The sequence below is a fragment of the Vicugna pacos genome, chromosome 14 (assembly GCF_048564905.1).
Source record: "Vicugna pacos chromosome 14, VicPac4, whole genome shotgun sequence".
Lineage (NCBI taxonomy): Eukaryota > Metazoa > Chordata > Mammalia > Artiodactyla > Camelidae > Vicugna > Vicugna pacos.
In genome coordinates this window covers 973236-979314 of record NC_133000.1, presented here as the reverse complement: position 1 = coordinate 979314, position 6079 = coordinate 973236, and positions in this window count along the sequence as shown.

The window sequence follows — 6079 nt, the reverse complement described above, 5'->3', positions numbered from 1 at the left end:
AACAACTGAGGTGGAGCAAAAGTGTCTTCTAAGAGACATCTAGGAAAGAACTAGTACCGCTCGTCATGAACTGCACGTGCTGTTAGATTCCGCAGCATCCCTTGGACAGCACACTCTTAGATTTCTCCTTTCCCCTGAAGAACCTGAGGTCAGGTGCAGCGGTCGGCACTTCGCCTTGGGCTTGGGGTTTACGTTTCCTAGCTCCCGCACGCTCAGCAATTGTGAGCTGTGTGTGTCTGTGTGCATGCAGAGCGTGTCCCTTTGCCTAAGGGCACTGGGCATGCAGCTGACTGGGTAGGTCCACTGACTGCTACAAAATCGTAATCAAGTTGTTATTAAAAATAAGGAAGAGTCGGAAAGGAATGCCTTGGTAAATAAAAGGACATCTGTGTTTAATAGCTTATCTAGACGGAAATGCGTTTGCTAAATTTGCCCAGGTGCTGCTGCAACACGGCAGTCTCATTAGACTGCTTTAAATTAAGACAATATTTACTTCAGATTGGACCAAATAATATTCAAGATCACATCAGAGAGTTGATTCGTGGCCAACTGGAAGGAAACGCCACCACCATTTCATAGAATGGGGATGCCACCTGCAGCAGCCAGACTCTTCCCAGATAGTTGCTTGTGTTTTTTGCTAATTGGATGCTTGTTTTGTCTGGGTCTTCTTTTGTTTTATTTCATCCAGTTTTGTCTTTAGCTATGGTTACTGGCTTTTCAGTTTGGTGTTTTTTTGTTTGTTTGTTTGTTTGTTTTGCTTTTTTTAAAAAATGCTCTTGGCCCAGTGGGTGTCTAGAACACTGGCTTAATCCTAGTAAACTAATTTTTACTGTTAGAACTGACTGTTAAGTAGTCAAAAGAGTTTTAAAAACAGAAGCATTATTTGTGTCCCCTTTTATGTATGTTAGAGGAACGCTGTCAAGTATCTGATGTTTCAGTGATGCTGTGTTGTATAAAATTGCTGTTGTTCATGCAGTACCTTTGACCTCCGTTTCCAGTTCACTCTGCTTGACTGTACGCTCCTTGGCCCACGTGTCTGTGAAGGCACGGTCTCTGCAGCCTTCGTGCCTTTGTGGTCTGTGTCCATGTGGCCACACCGTGCGGTTGGTTTGCATTTGTGGTCCTGGTAGGTAGAGACCTGAGACAGTATTTGACAGCATCCTTTCAACACAGTTGTTTGAGTCTTTCTGCCTCGCTGTGTCTTCACCTGTTGGGAGACAGTGGCTTGGGGCCATCACTGCATTGAGTTTTCACCTGGTATAAAGTGCGACATTTTACATGAAAAAACTCTGCGACTTTTTCAAGCTAATTTTAGGAATGTAGTCTCATTTGGTTGTAAACCATGTATCTAATTATCTTATGTTACTCTGTTCAGAGAAGATGGTTACTACCTTTTTCCCCCACAGTTTGTATTTCAAAACCAAGCATCCGTATAGTTTCCCCCAGTCAGCATTATTTAACTCCCCTGTTTTTGACTGATCTTTCTCTTTTACCAAAAATGTTCAGTCTTTGTATTTCTAATATCACCAAATTTCCCATTTCTGTTAATACTTGTACGAAGGGAGCTGGTTGTCAGTTGCAAGGATTTCAAGTTTGAGTATCAATTCAATGTCAGTTGAACCTTTAAAATACTACTTTTGTCTCTTATGGTTTTCCCGGGTTCTGTCTGCCGCCTCTGTCGTCAGAGGCGTTGTCCTCAGACCTGAGGGAGTGAGCTGTCTCTGCCGGGTGGTTATCGTTGTTAACTGCCGAATGAGATAGTAAGTGCTGAGGCAGAAGGAGCCTCAGTACTTCTTGGGGGTTTTATAAAACCGGAGAATGAGGAGCTGGTTTGAATATGTATTCTTTATAAGTTGCTGTAAATTTCTCCTCAGAATGACTTAGCTGATTTGAGGCTATAATAATGTTTTAAATTATTTTAAAATGTAAGTGGATATTTTCTGCCTTGGTAACTATGTTTTAAAAACACTGCATCTAAGACTTCTATAAAAATTTAAAATTTAAATTACATTAAAAATTTTAAAGATTTTCTAAAATTTAAAAATGTCCAACTTAGGTTTACTGCTGAGCTAAAATTGATTTGAAGTGCCGTGGTTCAAGGTGAACTTTAAACATTCTAACTTAGATGTGAGAAATGTGAGATATTCCTGATTGATTGTATGGGAACCCATGACCTACTTAGCCAAAGAATAGATTTGGTTCAGGTAAAGGTAAAAGCTTAGTAGTGGGCATCCATTCTGTTCTGAAGAGGGCGGGTGAGGTGACCCTCCTGGGCCTCACCCCCTGGAGAGTCAGTCTTTGTAAAGGTGGCCTTGGGGGTGGTGGGGTGAGGGGCTTGTGCAGGGGCCTCTGGAGCCTCACACCCAAACCCCCAAACCGACTTTGTCCACCTCGCCCACTGTGCTTTGCTCTTGGCCTGGTCCCAGCTGCCCCAGCAGGGGGAGGTTTTGTTTCGGGGTTTCTATCCCGCCTGTTCTCTCGGCGGCTTCGGAGCTGTTAGGAGCCGTCAGATCCGTACTAGTAGCTGACTTTCCTGGCCTGAGATGAAATACTGCGTCCGCATGAGGTACCTAGTGGGGATCTGGCCTCACGTGTGCTTCTGAGCCCAGGCTTCCTGGTGTGGTGGCTTTTACCACATAAAATTATGACAGATTGCAAAAACTGGTATTGTGATACTGTCTTCTGTACAAAGGAGAAAGTGAGCTTGTGGTTTAATGGTCACAAAATGTTGGCACAGCTACCATTCAGCACATGTAAAATTTTTTAAATTTATAAATATTAAAATTTTAAACTTATACTAAGACTTTTCAGTTTTTTTAAGAGACCCAGGGACAAATATACTGTTTAAATATTTACCTCTATTAACATTATTAATAAAGGTATAAAGTTGCATTTAGTTTTTCAAAAGATGCTACAATACAATATTGGGAGATAAATCACAGCGATGTATTGAGCCAGTTACAAGCTGAATATCAAATTGATAAAATTTTATTTGTATTTTTTAACCTATAAATAGGAGTTAAAATGTGTCTTTTCACTAAATACTTTTATTACATTTTTGTTTTGACCATGCGTGATTTGTTCATAGGTATTTAGACTGTTTCATGAGACTTCTTGAAGTGGTGACAGTTCACTTACCAGCCTAGGATAATTGACACGGGGGACATTACACAACCATAAAGTAATCTGAAATTAAAAACACTGAGGATATATCTGTTAAAACAGTTAAAACAAGGATTTGTTTTACCTTCTGGGAGAACCCCCGACCCTTACAGAACACCCAGGATTCAGAAGAGCACAGTTTATGTGCTATAATATTGAGCATATTTATTTCTATCTCAGCTCATGGTCTTAGAAACAATTTCAGAGTTACTAGTTAAATCATTGGACTTGGGGCATATTTGTAGTGTGTGTTTTTAGCAGTTTTGGTTGTCCTTTTTGGCCTTTCAGGGCAAGTGGAAAAGTACCATTCTGCTGTGTGTCAAGACAGACTTTCCTTTTTACCTAATCCTAAACCTTGTAAACATACACAGTGAAAAGTTAATTTTTTAAAGAAAGAAAATGCATTTTGAAAACGTATTTACTTTAAACTTGATTTTGCTTTGAATGTTCATTGATTTGTAATGGTATTTCTTAGGTTATATTGAGACTTGGTTCCACTCCAAGGGTGGCCAGAGAACAACGAGGCGGTCTAGGAACTGAGTCAAGCGCATTCATTACTAGTGGGGCTTAGGCCCAGGCTAATCGTCTGTCCTTGGAGAGAGCCGCAGATGATTTTAAAGGTCCCAGATAGTGAAATCTGATCGTTTCTTAAAAAACATCTTTAAAATAGTGGTGCTCTTTGAAGGTATAGTCTGGTTACATTGAGTCACTTATGAATGATGACTTTGGTGCAGTGATTAGAATACAAAACATTTCTTAGACAGTAGTTTCCCAGATTAGGTCTTGTGCATTCTTTGTAATCTCAAGTAGCCGTTCTTTTAAAACTAAGTGGAAGCGAAGGACATACTTGGTGAAATTAATGAGAAATTCCTGCTTGGAGATTGCATGCAGTTCTAATGGCAGCATACATACCAGTTCTAGCACGTAAATCAGCGTCCTCCTGAACTCTCTCATTCTGAAACGGTTTTTAATGTCTAGCATGAGAATGAACTGAGGTAGGTCACTGATGCTTCCAGAGCTGATAAATGAAAAACACTGAAGCAAAGAGAGTTTAAGTAGGAATGTGCTAAATGTTTTTGTTTCCATAGTAGTCAGCAGTTTTGTTTTTAAGATTTGGTAGTGTTCATTGACTACTTTGCCAGGTTAATCTTCAGGTGCTCCTTTTACTCAGCCCAGGGTCTTAAGGCCTTCTGACTTGTACACCTGCTCATAACTAGACTGCCCTGCACAGTCCTTTCTGTGGGCTGACCTGGTAAAGCCATTTGAACTGGCAGAGTACGGGGTGGAGGCAGAGAGGCCTAGATTCAGTTCCTGGCTAAGCTACTTAGGGTTCACGTTGATCTCCACGGGTCTGCCATCCGAATCATAGGACCATAAATGTTAATTCCCAGAGAAAGCATTTACAGCATGGTGGTGGATACAGTATACTAGTAGATGCTCAATAAATCCCATTCTATTTAAAGGTTATTTGTAAGAGCACATTTTGTTCCATTAGATAAATGTGTCCTCACACGGAGTCTAATACCTGATAAGTCACTCACTATTTTTAAATCCTGTGGTATCAGTACAGTGCAATCTCACAGCCCTAGCCACAGCACTGCGGTGCTGCTGTGACAGAGGTCACCATGTTATTTACTGTATCTTTTCTCAGAACATTGATTAAAGTTGGTGGTTTCAGTTTCAGCTGAATGTGCTCATATTATTACTACAACAACAAAAAATCCTAATTAACAGTGATTCCCAAAATGACCCTAATTCTTTACAACTTAGCTTTTAGGAAGTAATTAAAGAAATAAAACTAGTTTCTTTACTGTGAGAAGTCACATGTTTTAGCACACTTGTGCATGTCGTGAGGCTCTAGAGGATGATCCCAATCTGCCTTTCCTCCGCTCATTTAATGGTCTCTTCCCAGAGCGTCTTACAGGACTACACTTCTCGGAACAGCCTTTGCAACATACTGAAGTTAATTTGAGTAATTTGATCACAAAGCACTCAGAGAATGGAAGAAAAACCTGAATCTGTTTTCTTGCAATTATAAGTAATTACTGGTTATTTTTAAAAAAGGAAAACTGAGTCTAGCTCCAATTTTATCTTCAGAGATCTTTCCAGAGTAATCGCCATTTCTTTTATGCACTATTTCTGAAGAGTAAAAAGATGAATGGAAATCACCTCTGAATACACAAAAGGGAATAGTTTCTAAATTGATGTTGATTTGAAAGTATCTTTCAAGTCTGGTTTACTTGACAAGTAGTTTCCCCTTCAGTGATAATAAAATTGTCTCTTAATATTTTAAATTTTTTATGATTAGCTAAAACTATTAAATTACAATGCAAATGTTTCACCAGGGGAATTTTCATTACTATGTCTGAGCAATCAGCACTGTTGGTGGAGGTGTAACTATTTGAACTTCCCGACAATTATGGTTCCTTTAATTATAAAAATAACATAGTAATACACATTACATGCTGGAAACTGTTGTGTCTCACATGCTATGAAAGCCATTGAAACTTTAAAGGCTTAAAAAGATCTGTTTCAAACCAAAAATAATTAGCTTTAACAAACCTTTCTGTTAAGTAAGCCAAGGCAGTTTCCTATGTATGGAACACTACCTCTGTAAAAAATATACTGCCATAAAAGTTGGTTACTAATTGTTTCTTGAGCCTGTTGATTTCTTTTGGCTTGTTTTATATATTCTCTCTCCTGTGCCTTTGCGAAGTTGCACCTGGTTTGGAATATATGGCTTAGTGGACTTGTCATCAGTTCAAAGCAATCAAAGAGAAAATAAATCGAGGGTTGCTGCTATAAGCCTGGAAACAGTATTTAAAATAGAAATTACGGTACTTTCAAAAGTACCGTTAAAAAAAGTTTGTAAACATTAAAAAAAATTGTATCCTCACCTTATACCAGAAAGGATTTA